This window comes from Pseudophryne corroboree, chromosome 1, assembly GCF_028390025.1.
Source record: "Pseudophryne corroboree isolate aPseCor3 chromosome 1, aPseCor3.hap2, whole genome shotgun sequence".
Classification (NCBI taxonomy): domain Eukaryota; kingdom Metazoa; phylum Chordata; class Amphibia; order Anura; family Myobatrachidae; genus Pseudophryne; species Pseudophryne corroboree.
In genome coordinates, this window is record NC_086444.1 from 975,883,310 (window position 1) to 975,903,640 (window position 20,331).

The 20,331-nt window shown below is 45.4% G+C and overlaps 1 long non-coding RNA gene across 1 annotated transcript in view; it reads right to left on the reverse strand.

The window, feature by feature from the left end:
- Positions 1-10,254: 10,254 nt before the first annotated feature.
- The window catches only part of LOC134980192 (uncharacterized), a 55,275-nt gene continuing 45,198 nt past the window's right edge, over positions 10,255-20,331 (reverse strand). The window contains exon 3 of the long non-coding RNA XR_010190355.1: positions 10,255-10,433. This is a non-coding gene — a long non-coding RNA (uncharacterized LOC134980192). The remainder of the gene's footprint in view (positions 10,434-20,331) is intronic.

Sequence of the window (20,331 nt, forward strand, 5' to 3'; positions counted from 1 at the left end):
TTTTAAAAAAATTACATTGTTTACTTTAAAAAAAAAAAAAAACCCAGCACGGATCACACAAATCCGGCCGAGATTGATTGTAAAAAAAAACGGCAGTGTTTTGCTAATCACTGCCGTCAAATTAGGTAAAAAAAAACACGAATGACATCGACATCGGAAGCAAAGAAAAATACGAATACGACAGCTTAGTAAATTAGTCGTAATCAATTCAAAAAGTTGCAGTTTTACACTGCCGATGTCATTCGTGATTGAACTTTGACCTATTTTCGGAAATTACGAATCTTAGTAAATATACCCCAGTGACTCAGTCACATACCATATCTGTGTGCACTGCTCAGGCTCAGGCCAGTGTGCTGCATCATCTATTATCTATATATAATATTACATATATCTGTCTGACTGCTCAGCTCACACAGCTTATAATTGTGGGGGAGACTGGGGAGCACTACTGCAGTGCCAGTTATAGGTTATAGCAGGAGCCAGGAGTACATAATATATTATATAGTGAGTGACCACCAGACACACAGTGCAGTTTATTTAATATATCCGTTCTCTGCCTGAAAAAAGCGATACACACAGTGACTCAGTCAGTCACATACCATATCTGTGTGCACTGCTCAGGCTCAGGCCAGTGTGCTGCATCATCTATTATCTATATATAATATTATATATATCTGTCTGACTGCTCAGCTCACACAGCTTATAATTGTGGGGGAGACTGGGGAGCACTACTGCAGTGCCAGTTATAGGTTATAGCAGGAGCCAGGAGTACATAATATATTATATAGTGAGTGACCACCAGACACACAGTGCAGTTTATTTAATATATCCGTTCTCTGCCTGAAAAAAGCGATACACACAGTGACTCAGTCAGTCACATACCATATCTGTGTGCACTGCTCAGGCTCAGGCCAGTGTGCTGCATCATCTATTATCTATATATAATATTATATATATCTGTCTGACTGCTCAGCTCACACAGCTTATAATTGTGGGGGAGACTGGGGAGCACTACTGCAGTGCCAGTTATAGGTTATAGCAGGAGCCAGGAGTACATAATATATTATATAGTGAGTGACCACCAGACACACAGTGCAGTTTATTTAATATATCCGTTCTCTGCCTGAAAAAAGCGATACACACAGTGACTCAGTCAGTCACATACCATATCTGTGTGCACTGCTCAGGCTCAGGCCAGTGTGCTGCATCATCTATTATCTATATATAATATTATATATATCTGTCTGACTGCTCAGCTCACACAGCTTATAATTGTGGGGGAGACTGGGGAGCACTACTGCAGTGCCAGTTATAGGTTATAGCAGGAGCCAGGAGTACATAATATATTATATAGTGAGTGACCACCAGACACACAGTGCAGTTTATTTAATATATCCGTTCTCTGCCTGAAAAAAGCGATACACACAGTGACTCAGTCAGTCACATACCATATCTGTGTGCACTGCTCAGGCTCAGGCCAGTGTGCTGCATCATCTATATATATTATATATCTGTCTGACTGCTCAGCTCACACAGCTTATAATTGTGGGGGAGACTGGGGAGCACTACTGCAGTGCCAGTTATAGGTTATAGCAGGAGCCAGGAGTACATATTATATTAAAATTAAACAGTGCACACTTTTGCTGCAGGAGTGCCACTGCCAGTGTGACTGACCAGTGACCTGACCACACTGACCACCAGTATAGTTAGTAGTATACTTATATTGTGATTGCCTGAAAAAGTTAAACACTCGTCGTGTGACTTCACTTGTGTGTTTTTTTTTTTTTTATTCTATAAAAATAAAACTCATTCTGCTGACAGACAGTGTCCAGCAGGTCCGTCATTATATAATATATAATATATACCTGTCCGGCTGCAGTAGTGATATATATATATATTTTTTATATCATTTATCATCCAGTCGCAGCAGACACAGTACGGTAGTTCACGGCTGTGGCTACCTCTGTGTCTCTGCACTCGGCAGGCAGTCCGTCCATAATTGTAATACCACCTAACCGTGGATTTTTTTCATTCTTCTTTATACATACATAGTTACATAGACATCTTCTCTTTATCAACCAGTCTATATTAGCTGCAGACACAGTACAGTACGGTAGTTCACGGCTGTGGCTACCTCTGTGTCTGCACTCGGCAGGCAGTCCGTCCATAATTGTATACCACCTAACCGTGGATTTTTTTCAGTCTTCTTTATACATACATAGTAACATAGACATCTTCTCTTTATCAACCAGTCTATATTAGCTGCAGACACAGTACAGTACGGTAGTTCACGGCTGTGGCTACCTCTGTGTCTGCAGTCGGCAGGCAGTCCATAATTGTATACTAGTATCCATCTCCATTGTTTACCTGAGGTGCCTTTTAGTTGTGCCTATTAAAATATGGAGAACAAAAATGTTGAGGTTCCAAAATTAGGGAAAGATCAAGATCCACTTCCACCTCGTGCTGAAGCTGCTGCCACTAGTCATGGCCGAGACGATGAAATGCCAGCAACGTCGTCTGCCAAGGCCGATGCCCAATGTCATAGTACAGAGCATGTCAAATCCAAAACACCAAATATCAGAAAAAAAAGGACTCCAAAACCTAAAATAAAATTGTCGGAGGAGAAGCGTAAACTTGCCAATATGCCATTTACCACACGGAGTGGCAAGGAACGGCTGAGGCCCTGGCCTATGTTCATGGCTAGTGGTTCAGCTTCACATGAGGATGGAAGCACTCAGCCTCTCGCTAGAAAAATGAAAAGACTCAAGCTGGCAAAAGCAGCACAGCAAAGAACTGTGCATTCTTCGAAATCCCAAATCCACAAGGAGAGTCCAATTGTGTCGGTTGCGATGCCTGACCTTCCCAACACTGGACGTGAAGAGCATGCGCCTTCCACCATTTGCACGCCCCCTGCAAGTGCTGGAAGGAGCACCCGCAGTCCAGTTCCTGATAGTCAGATTGAAGATGTCAGTGTTGAAGTACACCAGGATGAGGAGGATATGGGTGTTGCTGGCGCTGGGGAGGAAATTGACCAGGAGGATTCTGATGGTGAGGTGGTTTGTTTAAGTCAGGCACCCGGGGAGACACCTGTTGTCCGTGGGAGGAATATGGCCGTTAACATGCCAGGTGAAAATACCAAAAAAATCAGCTCTTCGGTGTGGAGGTATTTCACCAGAAATGCGGACAACAGGTGTCAAGCCGTGTGTTCCCTTTGTCAAGCTGTAATAAGTAGGGGTAAGGACGTTAACCACCTCGGAACATCCTCCCTTATACGTCACCTGCAGCGCATTCATAATAAGTCAGTGACAAGTTCAAAAACTTTGGGTGACAGCGGAAGCAGTCCACTGACCAGTAAATCCCTTCCTCTTGTAACCAAGCTCACGCAAACCACCCCACCAACTCCCTCAGTGTCAATTTCCTCCTTCCCCAGGAATGCCAATAGTCCTGCAGGCCATGTCACTGGCAATTCTGACGAGTCCTCTCCTGCCTGGGATTCCTCCGATGCATCCTTGCGTGTAACGCCTACTGCTGCTGGCGCTGCTGTTGTTGCCGCTGGGAGTCGATGGTCATCCCAGAGGGGAAGTCGTAAGCCCACTTGTACTACTTCCAGTAAGCAATTGACTGTTCAACAGTCCTTTGCGAGGAAGATGAAATATCACAGCAGTCATCCTACTGCAAAGCGGATAACTGAGGCCTTGACAACTATGTTGGTGTTAGACGTGCGTCCGGTATCCGCCGTTAGTTCACAGGGAACTAGACAATTTATTGAGGCAGTGTGCCCCCGTTACCAAATACCATCTAGGTTCCACTTCTCTAGGCAGGCGATACCGAGAATGTACACGGACGTCAGAAAAAGACTCACCAGTGTCCTAAAAAATGCAGTTGTACCCAATGTCCACTTAACCACGGACATGTGGACAAGTGGAGCAGGGCAGGGTCAGGACTATATGACTGTGACAGCCCACTGGGTAGATGTATGGACTCCCGCCGCAAGAACAGCAGCGGCGGCACCAGTAGCAGCATCTCGCAAACGCCAACTCTTTCCTAGGCAGGCTACGCTTTGTATCACCGCTTTCCAGAATACGCACACAGCTGAAAACCTCTTACGGCAACTGAGGAAGATCATCGCGGAATGGCTTACCCCAATTGGACTCTCCTGTGGATTTGTGGCATCGGACAACGCCAGCAATATTGTGTGTGCATTAAATATGGGCAAATTCCAGCACGTCCCATGTTTTGCACATACCTTGAATTTGGTGGTGCAGAATTTTTTAAAAAACGACAGGGGCGTGCAAGAGATGCTGTCGGTGGCCAGAAAAATTGCGGGACACTTTCGGCGTACAGGCACCACGTACAGAAGACTGGAGCACCACCAAAAACTACTGAACCTGCCCTGCCATCATCTGAAGCAAGAAGTGGTAACGAGGTGGAATTCAACCCTCTATATGCTTCAGAGGTTGGAGGAGCAGCAAAAGGCCATTCAAGCCTATACAATTGAGCACGATATAGGAGGTGGAATGCACCTGTCTCAAGTGCAGTGGAGAATGATTTCAACGTTGTGCAAGGTTCTGATGCCCTTTGAACTTGCCACACGTGAAGTCAGTTCAGACACTGCCAGCCTGAGTCAGGTCATTCCCCTCATCAGGCTTTTGCAGAAGAAGCTGGAGGCATTGAAGAAGGAGCTAAAAGGGAGCGATTCCGCTAGGCATGTGGGACTTGTGGATGCAGCCCTTAATTCGCTTAACAAGGATTCACGGGTGGTCAATCTGTTGAAATCAGAGCACTACATTTTGGCCACCGTGCTCGATCCTAGATTTAAAGCCTACCTTGGATCTCTCTTTCCGGCAGACACAGGTCTGCTGGGGTTGAAAGACCTGCTGGTGACAAAATTGTCAAGTCAAGCGGAACGCGACCTGTCAACATCTCCTCCTTCACATTCTCCCGCAACTGGGGGTGCGAGGAAAAGGCTCAGAATTCCGAGCCCACCCGCTGGCGGTGATGCAGGGCAGTCTGGAGCGACTGCTGATGCTGACATCTGGTCCGGACTGAAGGACCTGACAACGATTACGGACATGTCGTCTACTGTCACTGCATATGATTCTCTCAACATTGATAGAATGGTGGAGGATTATATGAGTGACCGCATCCAAGTAGGCACGTCACACAGTCCGTACTTATACTGGCAGGAAAAAGAGGCAATTTGGAGGCCCTTGCACAAACTGGCTTTATTCTACCTAAGTTGCCCTCCCACAAGTGTGTACTCCGAAAGAGTGTTTAGTGCCGCCGCTCACCTTGTCAGCAATCGGCGTACGAGGTTACATCCAGAAAATGTGGAGAAGATGATGTTCATTAAAATGAATTATAATCAATTCCTCCGCGGAGACATTGACCAGCAGCAATTGCCTCCACAAAGTACACAGGGAGCTGAGATGGTGGATTCCAGTGGGGACGAATTGATAATCTGTGAGGAGGGGGATGTACACGGTGATATATCGGAGGGTGAAGATGAGGTGGACATCTTGCCTCTGTAGAGCCAGTTTGTGCAAGGAGAGATTAATTGCTTCTTTTTTGGGGGGGGGTCCAAACCAACCCGTCATATCAGTCACAGTCGTGTGGCAGACCCTGTCACTGAAATGATGGGTTGGTTAAAGTGTGCATGTCCTGTTTTGTTTATACAACATAAGGGTGGGTGGGAGGGCCCAAGGACAATTCCATCTTGCACCTCTTTTTTCTTTTCTTTTTCTTTGCATCATGTGCTGATTGGGGAGGGTTTTTTGGAAGGGACATCCTGCGTGACACTGCAGTGCCACTCCTAGATGGGCCCGGTGTTTGTGTCGGCCACTAGGGTCGCTAATCTTACTCACACAGTCAGCTACCTCATTGCGCCTCTTTTTTTCTTTGCGTCATGTGCTGTTTGGGGAGGGTTTTTTGGAAGGGACATCCTGCGTGACACTGCAGTGCCACTCCTAGATGGGCCCGGTGTTTGTGTCGGCCACTAGGGTCGCTAATCTTACTCACACAGCTACCTCATTGCGCCTCTTTTTTTCTTTGCGTCATGTGCTGTTTGGGGAGGGTTTTTTGGAAGGGACATCCTGCGTGACACTGCAGTGCCACTCCTAGATGGGCCCGGTGTTTGTGTCGGCCACTAGGGTCGCTAATCTTACTCACACAGCTACCTCATTGCGCCTCTTTTTTTCTTTGCGTCATGTGCTGTTTGGGGAGGGTTTTTTGGAAGGGCCATCCTGCGTGACACTGCAGTGCCACTCCTAGATGGGCCCGGTGTTTGTGTCGGCCGCTAGGGTCGCTAATCTTACTCACACAGCTACCTCATTGCGCCTCTTTTTTTCTTTGCGTCATGTGCTGTTTGGGGAGGGTTTTTTGGAAGGGACATCCTGCGTGACACTGCAGTGCCACTCCTAGATGGGCCCGGTGTTTGTGTCGGCCACTAGGGTCGCTAATCTTACTCACACAGCTACCTCATTGCGCCTCTTTTTTTCTTTGCGTCATGTGCTGTTTGGGGAGGGTTTTTTGGAAGGGCCATCCTGCGTGACACTGCAGTGCCACTCCTAGATGGGCCCGGTGTTTGTGTCGGCCACTAGGGTCGCTAATCTTACTCACACAGCTACCTCATTGCGCCTCTTTTTTTCTTTGCGTCATGTGCTGTTTGGGGAGGGTTTTTTGGAAGGGACATCCTGCGTGACACTGCAGTGCCACTCCTAGATGGGCCCGGTGTTTGTGTCGGCCACTAGGGTCGCTTATCTTACTCACACAGCGACCTCGGTGCAAATTTTAGGACTAAAAATAATATTGTGAGGTGTGAGGTATTCAGAATAGACTGAAAATGAGTGTAAATTATGGTTTTTGAGGTTAATAATACTTTGGGATCAAAATGACCCCCAAATTCTATGATTTAAGCTGTTTTTTAGTGTTTTTTGAAAAAAACACCCGAATCCAAAACACACCCGAATCCGACAAAAAAAATTCGGTGAGGTTTTGCCAAAACGCGTTCGAACCCAAAACACGGCCGCGGAACCGAACCCAAAACCAAAACACAAAACCCGAAAAATTTCAGGCGCTCATCTCTAGTTCTGAGGTCACCTTGTTTTCTTCAGACTTTGTATTTTCAGAAAATATCATTAGTCTTTTTTATTATTATTATTATTATTCTTATTATTATTTATTCTTTTAACATGATAAAAAAAATGTAACCCGACTTTCCAAAAAAAGTGACAAGGAGATGCCCACTGACGTGTTTTGCAGCTGGCACTGCTGCTTTTTCAAAGGCCTTTGAAAAAGCAGCAGTGCCAGCTGCGAAACGCATCAGGTGGGCATCTCCTTGTCACCCTAATCCACTGAAAGGACTGGTCATCGCCTAAACCATCACGGGACCTACAAGAATCCATCTTGGACTTAATTTGCTATAAAGGATCGGACTTCCATTAGAGCCACTGCATGTATGGTGAGGACTTCCCTGCTTATATTTAAAATCTGGGACAATCAATCCTCCAGCGGTGGAAACAAGATTCCCCGTTCCTGAGACTGCGCTGTCAGTCCTAAGCAATCAAACAACGTCCATTTACAAAATCTAAAGGTCCAGTGTGAATATTAGGAATAGGCGTAATGTGGTATATACAATATTTTTGGTGACTAGAAGCCATATTTTCATCTGCAGTGTAAATTTATGAATTAATTTTTAATCACTGTATAACTTATGAATTATTTTTATCTAATATATTAAATGTGTGTTTTAATAGACAATCCATCTATTTTGTGATAAGCGCTGCCTCAATCTTTTCCTGCTTATCATTCTTTATTGTACAGTAGGTGTGACTAACCTATTTTAGGCAGCAGCTCATATTTAGAAACGCACCCCAATAGCGCCCTATTCCAACTAAAGTTGGTTATTCCTCTATTATTGTCTGGTGATAAAGGAGCACATAGTTTGATAAGGGAGACTACCATCTTTCAAGAGAAGTCCCCTGGCCCTCCACCCTCCCACAGTGTGTGCAGGCCAGGATGGGGGAGATAAGGCACAATATGCCCTTGTCCTATCTGTGGGAAAAAAAATCTGTAGTGCTAGGTAATGTTGTCTGGCAATCACAGTTGATAACCATACAATAGATGTTAAGGGGGTCACATAAGTTAAAAGAGGGTACACCTACCCATAAATGGAAAACATCTGTTTTCTGTAGCGCACGGTAATATTGTCTTGTGATCACAGATTATAACCAGACAATAACTACTAGTGGGCCACATACTTTGAAAGAAGAGACTTCCCTCTTTCAAACATGGGTGTCCACTCAGTTGCAGCTGTCATTATGGGAGGAGATATGGCATGTTGTACCCTCCCTCCATATAAGAAAAACATAAATTTTCAGTAGCATGGGGTAACATTTTCTGATGATCACCAGGCAATAAGTACTAAAAACCCCAGCACTTGAAAGAGGTGACCTCCATCTTTCTAATATAGGTGCCCATTAACTATTTGTATCCCGGTTGTTAGTACCTTGGACTCGCTTGGCGTCGAGACTCTTGGACTTGCTTAGAATGGTGGTTTTTGGACTTGATGAGCATGGAGACACTTGAACTACATATTCCCAGAGGGAATTTGGACTTGCTTGATGCTATAGGGAACTCCAGTACTATTGAGGAGAGACTCCTAGAGCCCTCAAGAGGGTTTTCACCAATAGAAACCCTCTGCTGTACCCTTAGTGTTTGTCGAGCACACTGGTTCTTAGGGGCCCCCCTGAACTTGATACCTTCAGCAGTAGGAGCTCACCCAATAGACTGAGGAACCCGAGTTGCACTGAGTAGCTGATGAGAATGAGGTACACGGCTGCCTGAGGTATTAAGCACAAGCTGGATTAACCTCCATCTAGGCTGTTGTTTAACAGTGCAGATGGTATGCAAACTCCCAGCCAGGGAGTAGGGTTGGCAGATGGAGCGCATCAATCCAAGCCTGGGTAATGGCAGGCAGAGCAGGATACAGGACACTGACAGGCAGGGATTCGGGCAGAGTATCCTTAGGACAATGATCAAAATAGATAACAGGGACCAGTGGTTTACATGGCAAGGCTAAACTATAACCAGCAAAGAGGGAGTGGCCGGCAAGGTATATAAAGGGTATCTTTACCAATCAGCAATCGGGCAGTGATGTGGTAGCAGTAATCACTAATGACGCACAGCTGCACTACTGCATGTCTAACTCATCGAGGCTGAGAGCTGGAAGCTGCTTGATCTAAATTGTCTAGCAACCAGGAACGCTGTCTGCACCCGGCGAACCATTTACCTTGCAGCCTATGGCTCCCAGCGGGCATTGTGGTCGTCCATCAGCCTTGCTAGGTGCCAGGCATGGAACTGTCAGGCCAGGTACGGAAGAGACACAGCATCCTGGCTGCCTGGCAATGACCGGGACCTGCGTCTGATAAGGCCCGCCCGACAGGTTGTAACAACGGTTGGGTGAGATCTTCCTCTGTTGTCTGGGCTACATTATTTTTCTGTAGCGTAGGGAGTTGTCTTGTAATCAGTGTGATCACCAGACCTTAGTTTTACTGTATTTGGGCACACCTTTGAAAGAGGGGAAACCCATCTGTCGAATGAAGGGATGGGGGGTTAGAGGGTTATAAAATCCCTCCCCCCACTATTATCATTTATTTTGCAGGGAGTCCCCTCCAGTTATTAGGACCAATGAGGGGTAGGTTAACAATGTTATGGGGCTTTTTTACCCTAGCTGTGAAGGACAAGTTGAGGTTTCCCTTTGAAGTGTTTTTGTAAATCAAAAAGACGAGTCCCACTTGTTCTCCGCAGTGAAGGGGTTAAGCATGTTCCTCACTTAGATGTAAGTTTCCAAAATGTTTTTTTACCATCTTCTGATATATTTCATTATATTTAGTGTTATTATCATATACAGAAGTACTTGAATTAGATTATTGGTTTAATTTATAAGATAAAGAAGAATAGTAGTCAAAAAGTAAAAGTATATTACTTAATTTGTCAAATTACTGTATGTTTAATCCATGTTGTTAAGTAATTTGGACTTTATCTTTTAAATTTTTGCTGCCCATGCTTTTAGGTGGAGAACTAATCCAAACAAATTCAAGCTTTTTTTGAAGGTTTCTAGTCTGTTTATTACATCCCTGGATCATGTTGAATCTCAAAGGTGGACAGACTTGTTGTTTAAATCTGGGTACTGTTTCCTGAGGTTGTAAATAATTCATATAGGAAAATGTTATATACTTACTATTTTTTTGCCAATTCAGTGTTTTTCTTTTCTCGTCTTCTCTTGTTTTCTTATTTTACTTCTCTTTTGTTTCTCTTTTTCTAATATTAATTGTCATATAGGAATGTCATATTATTTAGGGTGATGGCCAATAAAGAGAATTACATACAGTATACTATATAAAGCAATGTTCATATTCCACATAATGATGATGCTGAGGAAGACAAAAAAAGGGGCAGAGTGGGTTTACGTAAATAAAAATGCAGATGTTAATAATAGACCAGTTTATAATTTTGTCCCCATTAAATAGCCCTAAGGCAGATTCCCCCTCCCCAGCACTATAGTGTCATATACCCAGGCCTGACTTCTGATTCATTCATAAGAGTATTTAAACCATCTCTGTGCACCTGAAAGACGCCAGATCTTTCATCTGATTTACCTACTTACTTTGATTGTTTTGGGTACTTCAGTTTATGTTAATTTCCTAGTTACTGGTAATCTTGTAGTTTATCTACAATTCCTTGTGCCTGGATTCCTGTTGTCACCTCCAGGCTGCTTGTGTCTGGTACTAGAGCTTCAGTCCAGTTTCTGCTGCCTTCCGCCATTGCTATTTATCTGGTATCCCATTATGCTTTGTGCCTCATTTACATCAGTGGTATCTTTTCTGCAAATGATTACTCCAAGTGGATAACAAGAATTAAAAGAGAGCATACCGGGCATCAATAGTTAAAACTAGTGCTGGGCAAGATAACGCGTTATTAACGCGTTAACGCCATAAGGCAATAACGGCGATAATATTGTTAACGCCGTTAACGCTGCTGCGCCGGAAGCAGTAGCGGAAGAAGCCGCCGGAAGCTGTAATTCATCTGACCCCCTTGATGGAGAAGCCGCTGGATGCCGCCGGAGAAGAGGAAGTCGCCAGCCGCCATAGGGGTATATGCAATTCACGGCGAATCGCAGCAAATTATCGCCGTTTTTTAATTCGACACAATTCGACAGGTGAATTCCGGCAGGTGGCTGCCGGAATTCACCATATTCAATGAAAAACGGATTCGACAGTCCCGCGGGCGAAAAACGGCCGATTTGCCGGATTTTGCCGCGATTTAAAAAACGGGAAAAACCCGTAAAAAAAATGGCGTGGGGTCCCTCCTTCAAAGCATAACCAGCCTCGGGCTCTTCGAGCTGGTCCTGGTTCTAAAAATGCGGGGAAAAATTGGGCAGGGATCCCCCGTATTTTTAAAACCAGCACCGGGCTCTGCGCCTGGTGCTGGTGCAAAAAAGACGGGGGACAAAAAGAGTAGGGGTCCCCCGTATTTTTTACACCAGCATCGGGCTCCACTAGCTGGACAGATAATGCCACAGCCGGGGGTCACTTTTATACAGTGCCCTGCGGCCGTGGCATTAAATATCCAACTAGTCACCCCTGGCCGGGGTACCCTGGGGGAGTGGGGACCCCTTCAATCAAGGGGTCCCCCCCCCCAGCCGCCCAAGGGCCAGGGGTGAAGCCCGAGGCTGTCCCCCCATCCAATGGCTGCGGATGGGAGGCTGATAGCCTTGAGTAAAATGACAGAATATTGTTTTTTCCAGCAGTACTACAAGTCCCAGCAAGCCTCCCCCGCAAGCTGGTACTTGGAGAACCACAAGTACCAGCATGCGGGAGAAAACCGGACCCGCTGGTACCTGTAGTTCTACTGGGAAAAAAATACCCAAATAAAAACAGTACACAGACACAGTGACAGTAAAACTTTATTACACACTGCCGACACACACATACTTACCTATGTTGACACGCCGACTGCCACGGTCTCCGACGATCCAAGGGTACCTGTGAAAAAAATTATACTCATCTTCCAGCGTCCAGAGGTACTACATCCACGTCCAGAGATACATCCATGTACTTGTTAAAAAAAAAAAACGAACACTCGTACCACCGGACTGAAAGGGGTCCCATGCTGACACATGAGACCCCTTACACCGAATGCCGGGACACCACGTGACTCCTGTCACTGAAGTCCCTTCAGCCAATCAGGAAGCGCTACTTCCGTGGCGCTCACCTGATTGGCTGTGCGCTGTCTTTGCTGTGACAGCGCATCGCACAGCTCCGTCCATTATATTCAATGGTGGGAACTTAGCGGCTAGCGGTGAGGTCACCCGCCGGTCAGCGGCTGACCGCGGGTAACCCCACCGCTGACGGCAAAGTTCCCACCATTGAAACTAATGGACCGAGCTGTGCGATGCGCTGTCACAGCACAGACAGCGCACAGCCAATCAGGTGAGCGCCACGGAAGTAGCGCTTCCTGATTGGCTGAAGGGACTTCAGTGACAGGAGTCACGTGGTGTCCCGGCATTCGGGGTAAGGGGTCTCATGTGTCAGCATGGGACCCCTTTCAGTCCGGTGGTCCGTGTGTCCGTTTTCTTTTTTTGCCAAGTACGTGGATTTATCTCTGGACCCTGGCTGAGGTGAATATATTGAACTTTTCTTTTCAGGTATCCGTGGATTCTACATGGAGAAGAGGACCGATGTCGGCGTGTGAACATAGGTAAGTGTGTGTCGGCAGTGTGTAATAAAGTTTTACTGTCACGGTGTCTGTGTCCTGTTTTTATTTGGGTATTTTTTTCCCAGTAGTACTACAGGTACCAGCGGGCCCGTTTTTCTCCCGCATGCTGGTACTTGTGGTTCTCCAAGTACCAGCTTGCGGGGGAGGCTTGCTGGGACTTGTAGTACTACTGGAAAAAACAATATTCTTGTCATTTTACTCAAGGCTATCAGCCTCCCATCCGCAGCCCTTGGATGGGGGGGACAGCCTCGGGCTTCACCCCTGGCCCGTGGGCGGCTGGGGGGGGGGGGGGCCCCTTGATTGAAGGGGTCCCCACTCCCCCAGGGTACCCCGGCCAGGGGTGACTAGTTGGATATTTAATGCCACGGCCGCAGGGCACTGTATAAAAGTGACCCCCGGCTGTGGCATTATCTGTCCAGCTAGTGGAGCCCGATGCTGGTGTGAAAAATACGGGGGACCCCTGCTCGTTTTGTCCCCCGTATTTTTTGCACCAGCACCAGGCGCAGAGCCCGGTGCTGGTTTTAAAAATACGGGGGATCCCTGCCCAATTTTTCCCCGCATTTTTAGAACCAGGACCAGCTCGAAGAGCCCGAGGCTGGTTATGCTTTGGAGGGGGGACCCCACGCCATTTTTTTTTTAAATTTTACCGTTCCAGCACTAAAAAAAAAAATATATATATTTTAAAAAATATATAAATAATACTTGTGCCTCCAAAAAAAAAAAAAAGTACCTAATCCCTTCTAATATAAATAGATATGCTATTCCCCAAAAAAAAACACCAAAAAAAACATGTTTAAATTTTTTTTTATTGTTTTCACCCTCCAAAGTGTGGCGGATTGAAAATGACGAATTTACTGTCTAAAAGCACTGCTGTCGAATTTCCAAACTTGAATTGAATATGCTTTTGTCGAATTGCAGCACTTGTATCATTGCAGAAAAGTCAAATTTGCAAAAAGTCGAATTTCAAAAAGTAGAATTTTGAAAGTCCGTTTTTTTGACGGAAAGCACTGAATTGCATTGACGATTTTTTTTTTTTGGGGCGAAAATGACCCGAAATTCGACAATTTCGGGAATTCGACCGCAATTGCATATACCCCATAACCTCTTGAGACTGAGACATCTTCACAATATCTCTGTGAGTACTGGTTTTTATACAGGGCCCTAGCAAAGGCATAGGATTCCCATATAGCTGCTCTTTAGCATTTAGTTTTTAGTTAGATAGGTAGCGATTAACTTAGAAGTTCTAAGCGATTAGCTTAGATGTTACCCAGCTCCGGCCAGCGCGCGCTACGGGATCCCACTCACCCAGTCCCACCGCAGCACAGCTCCCGCTTGTGTTCTAAGTTAGAACACAAGCGGGAGCTGCGCTGCGGTGGGACTGGGTGAGTGGGATCCCATAGCACGCGCTGGCCAGAGCTGGGTAACTTAGTTACGCGCGGCTGAGAAGAAACATCGGTCGCGTGGGATGCAGCGCAGGGCAGCCCTTCTCTTCTCCGGCGGGCGCCGCTGTGGGACTGGATGAGAATGGTCCCGCAGCGTGCGCGCTGGCCGGAGTGCAAGTATCAGAGACAGCGCAGGAAGCACTTCTCCTCGCCGGCGGCTATTCACTGGTTCTATCAACGCCGCTGTGGGACTGGATGTGACGGGTCCCACAGCGCGCACGCTGGCGGGGGTCAGAAGCGGCTCTGTGAGACGCGCAGATTACTGGGTAGATGGTGGTAGAGTGAACAACCCCCCCAAGATTGTTCAGTGGCCATTTTTAATTCCGATTCAGGTGCCAACCTGAACCACGTCCCCCTCTCCCTCCCATATGAAGACAGGGGGAGTGGTCTCTTTATCACAGTAATAGCTCCCCCTGCTGTCCAGATTTTATATTATTATAACTAAGCCATATCACAGGAGAAGCTGTTAAAAGAGATAACAGCGCCCTCTGCTGGTATAGTCTATATTTTAGATAGGTGAGTTTATTTATTTATTTAAAAATGTTTTCACAGAAAATGGAGAAAGGAACCGAAATCTTACATGGACATTATCATTTTAAATCTCTACCAGATGGCACTGTTGATACAAAGTTATTTGTAAACACTGCAAAGCTGAATTTTCTTATCACCGGAGTACTTCGAGTCTGAAGTATCACTTAAATGCAATACACACCGTTGATGCCAGCAACTCACCTACTCAAACAAACAGTGGAGGCAAGCTTCGGCAGACTACATTGGATACAGCGTATGGGAGAAGTATAGATAAACAAAAGCAAGAAAAGCTAACAAATAACAGCGAAGTGGATAGCTACAAACTGCAGGCCAATTAGTATTGTCGAAGATGTCGGTCAGAGGAACGTTCTTAGGATCGCAACGAATGACAGCACGTATGAGCCTCCCTCAAGACGCACCATCACAAGAAGAATACATGACTTGTATGAAAATGAGAGGACTACAAAAGCGATGGTGTTACAATGTGCACCACATGTTGCTCTCAATGGAGATTACTGGACATCGCTGGGTTACCAGAATTACCTCGGAGTTACAGTGCATTATATTGATGAACAGTGGGAGCTACATTCACATGCTCTCACTGTAATGAAAACAGAAGAGAGACATTTTGCTGAAACGTGCTCTGAACATTTTATTCATGTTGCACAGGAGTGGAACATTTCAGATAAAGTCGGCACACTTAGCACAGATAGTGCAAGAAATATGATTGCTGCTGCAAGACACCTGACTTTTGAACATGCCCCCTGAACTGTGCACAGTCTCCAGCGTTCTGTCACAGTATCTCTGCAGAACAGTGCGTTTGACAATGTCCTGGCCAAATGCAGAAAAGTTGTAGGCCACTTTAAACACAGTCCAGCAAGTGCTGCAGAATTACAAAAACAATAAATTCAACATAGACAAAAGGAGGAGTCGCTTATACAAGATATTCCAACCAGATGGAATTCGACTCTGGACATGATAAAAAGTGTCTGTAGAAATGAACAGCCACTGAGGGATGTCCTCACCACACACAACACCAAGATTGCCATGCCAACTACAGCTGAAATGGACAAACTGCAGAGGTTGGAAATGCTACTGGAGCCCTGCAGGTATATTTTACATACTTCATATATTTCATTTTTCCACTGTCCTGTCTGTAAAAAATATAGCATGAATGGGATGTAGTTAGGTAGGTTTAGGCACTTACTGGTGGTGGGTAGGGAGCAGGGAGGGTTAGGGTTAGTAGGGAGCAGGGAGGGTTAGGGTTAGTAGGGAGCAGGGAGGGTTAGGGTTAGTAGGGATCAGGGAGGGTTAGGGTTTGGCTGCATGGAGGGAGAGTTAGGGTTAGGCAGCACCAGCAGACTTTTAGGGTTAGGCACTATGCAGGGAGGGTTAAGGGTAGGGAGGGTTAGTATACTTACCAGGGACTTTTGGGTATCTGGATTCCAGGATGCCGCTGTCGGTCTTCTGACCACCAGCATTCTCCCGTACCCAAAGAAATGGGTTTGATTTTTTTTTGCTGTTGCAGGTATGTGACTGAACTTCTGGGAGGAGAAAAGTATGTTTCATGCTCTGTGGTTCTGCCTGCTTTTTGCCATCTCTCTCGGGTCATGGAGAGTTCCGATGATGACCCTGCCTATGTGGTCAAATTTTAGTCTACATTCAGAATAGACCTGGAGACATGCAAAGAAAATGCCAACATTGCATATCTGAAGATTGCTACCGCATTGGACCCTAGATTCAAGGACCTCAAGTGTCTACCCAGAGCTGAGAGGGGTGAGGTGTGGGCCTTAGTCACCAATTTACTAAAGGAACAGAAGTTTGTTGCAGAGAAACCTGTGGAAGCAACAACATCAGAGCCACCAAATAAAAAGTTAGCCCTATTGGCTGCTTCATCAGAGTCTGATTCTGAACAGGAGGAAGATTCAGTTGAGAACAGTGGGGGTATTTCCAAGTTGATCGCAGCAGGAATTTTTTAGCAGTTGGGCAAAACCATGTGCACTGCAGGGGAGGCAGATATAACATGTGCAGAAAGAGTTAGATTTGGGTGGGTTATTTTATTTCTGTGCAGGGTAAATACTGGCTGCTTTATTTTTACACTGCAAATTAGATTGCATATTGAACACACCACACCCAAATCTAACTCTCTCTGCACATGTTAAATCTGCCTCCCCTGCAGTGCACATGGTTTTGCCCAACTGCTAAAAAATTTCCTGCTGCGATCAACTTGGAATTACCCCCAGTGTGCGTCGATTCAGAGCGGAGCCCACCATCAGAACAGAGTCCAGTCCATTAGAGTGGTGGTCCAAACATGCAGGCTCACACAGCAGGCTGGCCTCCATTGCACAGAAGTACTTGGCCACACCTGCAACATCAGTACCCTGTGAAAGGTTTTTTTCTCTTGCTGGTCATATTGTACAGAAGAAGAGAGTTTCTTTATCATCTGAAAATGTAAATAACCTTGTGTGTCTTAGCAACTGGCTTGGTGCTGTCGAAGTCGGAAAATATTGCAATACACACACCACATGCAAACACCACACAGATGGCATCCATATATGTACTTAGTCTGGCGTGCGTGCAGCATACTCGCAAACTGCGTACAATCGCCTCCCACGGGAGTGCGCGTACGGGCGCAGTATGAGCAATTACAGAAAGATTCTTACTATTAATGCAGAGACATGCCACAGTTCCCAGCCTGTGTCGACTCACTGTTCACACACACACTAATCTAACCAAACATGCACATCTTTCCAACACAATGTCTTGGTATTCCAATGTTTGAACAGACCCCCTGGTCTGTGAAGAAAGATACACACAAACCAAACTGTCATTGTTTAATGGAAACCAGAACAATGGGAGACAAATATCCCAAATAGATACACACAAGCTTGTGGTTACAAATTATTAACTGCAGCCTGCAGTAACACTTGTATATGTATATATATATATATATATATATATGTATGTGTATATATATATATATGTATATATTTATTTTTGTGTGTATCTTGAGAATGGTTGGTCATTTCATGTGTAGGATCATGTTGCTTGAAGATAGCATGACAGGGTAATCTAATGAACATGAAAATATCTGTCACACATTGTATGTTTCCCAAACTTGGTGCACACATTGCACATAGTCTGCCCTTTCCCCTCATGCAACTTTTACTTATTTGCAAGGCACAACAAGGGAATTATACACCTTTACAGTATACGAGGGGACAGTAACTGATCAGAGCATCATGCATGGTATCTACGTGTTCGGATAATTATGAGTAATAATCCGGTGTTGGTTTGGAGAAGATCGCATGTCGTTGCGAATAGTTATTCGCAAAGGCAGATTAAAGGTATATTTGTGTTTATTATGTACTTGGTATGCGGCTGGAATCCAGAGCTACACAACCCTGGATCAAGGCATCGCCCATCTCTTCAAACCGACCAATGACCTCTCCAGTACTGTAAACGACCATCCCTCCAACCAATCAGTGGAGAGCATACAACCCCATTGTATTGTATTTTGGGCAAGGGTATATAAACCTTGCACCTGGGCCGGTCGCACTCTCTCTCTGCTTTTTAAAAGACTCATAGGTCATCTTGCCAGATCGACTAGAGGACCGGATCCGGGTGGCGCAAGCGACAAAGCGTACGTATCATTGGGTGTGACTCTCTCTCTGTGATTGAATTGTATTGTGTTGTACCATTATATTTTAACTTATTGTAACCCCCTTTTACAAATATATTATTACTTGTTGCTGCTTTGGACCACAACATACAATCAAATACTGGTGTCGCATTCAGTTTCTGTTGAGCGTTTGTATAGTATAATTGCCACACCTAGAGCTGCCTCGTGCTCTCAGCGTGTCGGTCTGTGTGTATGCACTGAGTGTAAGCTGCACGGTTATTCCGGCGTGTGTACGCTAACTGGGGACAGAGTATTTATTACAGCAGCCGCAGCGGCTTCAGTTACAGTGTGCAATAGGGGTTAGTGGCTGTTTTTCCAAGAAGTCGATCGAACTTCTCAATTGGGGACATCGTCCGGCTCGTCTCATACCCGGCTTTTGCACAACAGTACAGGCGCTTGCCAGCAGCAGAGGGTGGATTAGCATTATTATATTGTGTTGAGCTATCTTGTGCTGCTGAACCGCGCCTGTACTGCATTGGTTAGGGATGCTGGCGTGAACCGCAAGGACAAAGGAAAAAAAAGCCATTTAAAAGTTTGTTGTTTTTTCTTTTGCACATGTAACTTTGCGTAAAGGCGCACACAGCGTACCCATACTTTGCATCCATCCCACATATTGTTGCCATAGGTTATAACGGTCATTTATAGGTTTGTGTGAAACCGGATACATCTGTGTTGCTATATACATTTTGAAGTAACTGTGTTAATTATATAGTTGTAAGAACACAAAACCTAGCTCTGGCCTAGTATTTTAGGTTAAAACAGAGCAATTGTGGGGTGTGTTCGTGAGCGACAATAGTTTATATCGCTCACATTTATACTGTGTGATTTGTTTTAGTGCGGGCGCACTTTTGTACACGTGGCCCAGACAAAGTACGTAAGCACGCACAAGCGTGAAAAGGCACGTGTGGTTGCGTAATTACGCAAGTTGCGTAAGATCGCTAACGCCAAGGACAAACCACACAATAGTTCTATTTAAAGCGGAGTAGTAGATGTTTATCTACAAATAGCACATAACTATCCGGTTTCAAACACAGATTAGAATAACATTGATAAAGTGTGTTACCTCTGGGGAAAGCTATCAGTTAACAGGGAAGGATATTTTTCTGATCAGAAAACTATACAGTGCTAGTGTGGGCTGAAAAAGGTGTGAATGTATTGAACCCTGCTTAGTGGACTTGGTGAACTCGGTGAAACTCTGTGAACTTGGTGAGCACGGTCTAGGTGAACATGTGCAACGGAGTGTGATAAAGCTTTGTGAAGTTGTTGTTTTAAAGGTTTTTTTTCTTGGTATTACACTCCGGCTGTTTTGGAGCACAGTGTGAAGACTCCAGTGATCCTACAACTTATAGATAGCAAGTGTCTATAAGCTGTAAGATTGGACCGCACGGTTGCGTGAGCGATACATGGCGCAACGTGATACAAAGTTTTGCATATTTGTGCGTAAACCTCATCATCATACGCGTTGTGTAAAGCACATGCAAGCGTGATTTGTGTAAAAATTGTCTTTTAGGCAGATATTCACTGGGTACGGTAAGTTACTCCTAAAGGCCCAGGGGATATAGGCCGAAGTAGGGCCTGCACTGGCTACGCGTGTCTGCTAAACAGGGCGGATCCGTGGTACTCGGAGCAGAAGAAGTTAGTGGAAGAACTTTGAGGACTTCCACCGTTAGACTACTGTGTTTGGAGCATTTTAGGAAGTTTTCCTGTGTTAAAAGGGTCCACAATGGGAGCTAAGTGCACAACACAGGGACGTTCCTCAGTCAGGGTTCAGACAGCAGAATTGAGACCCAGGGGGTCTGCTCGGTTGGTAATGTGGGGGAAGTATGGTCCCCACACTGAGAACTTTTGTGATGAATGGACACGAATGACTGTGGGGGATAAAGCATCATTTCCTGGGAT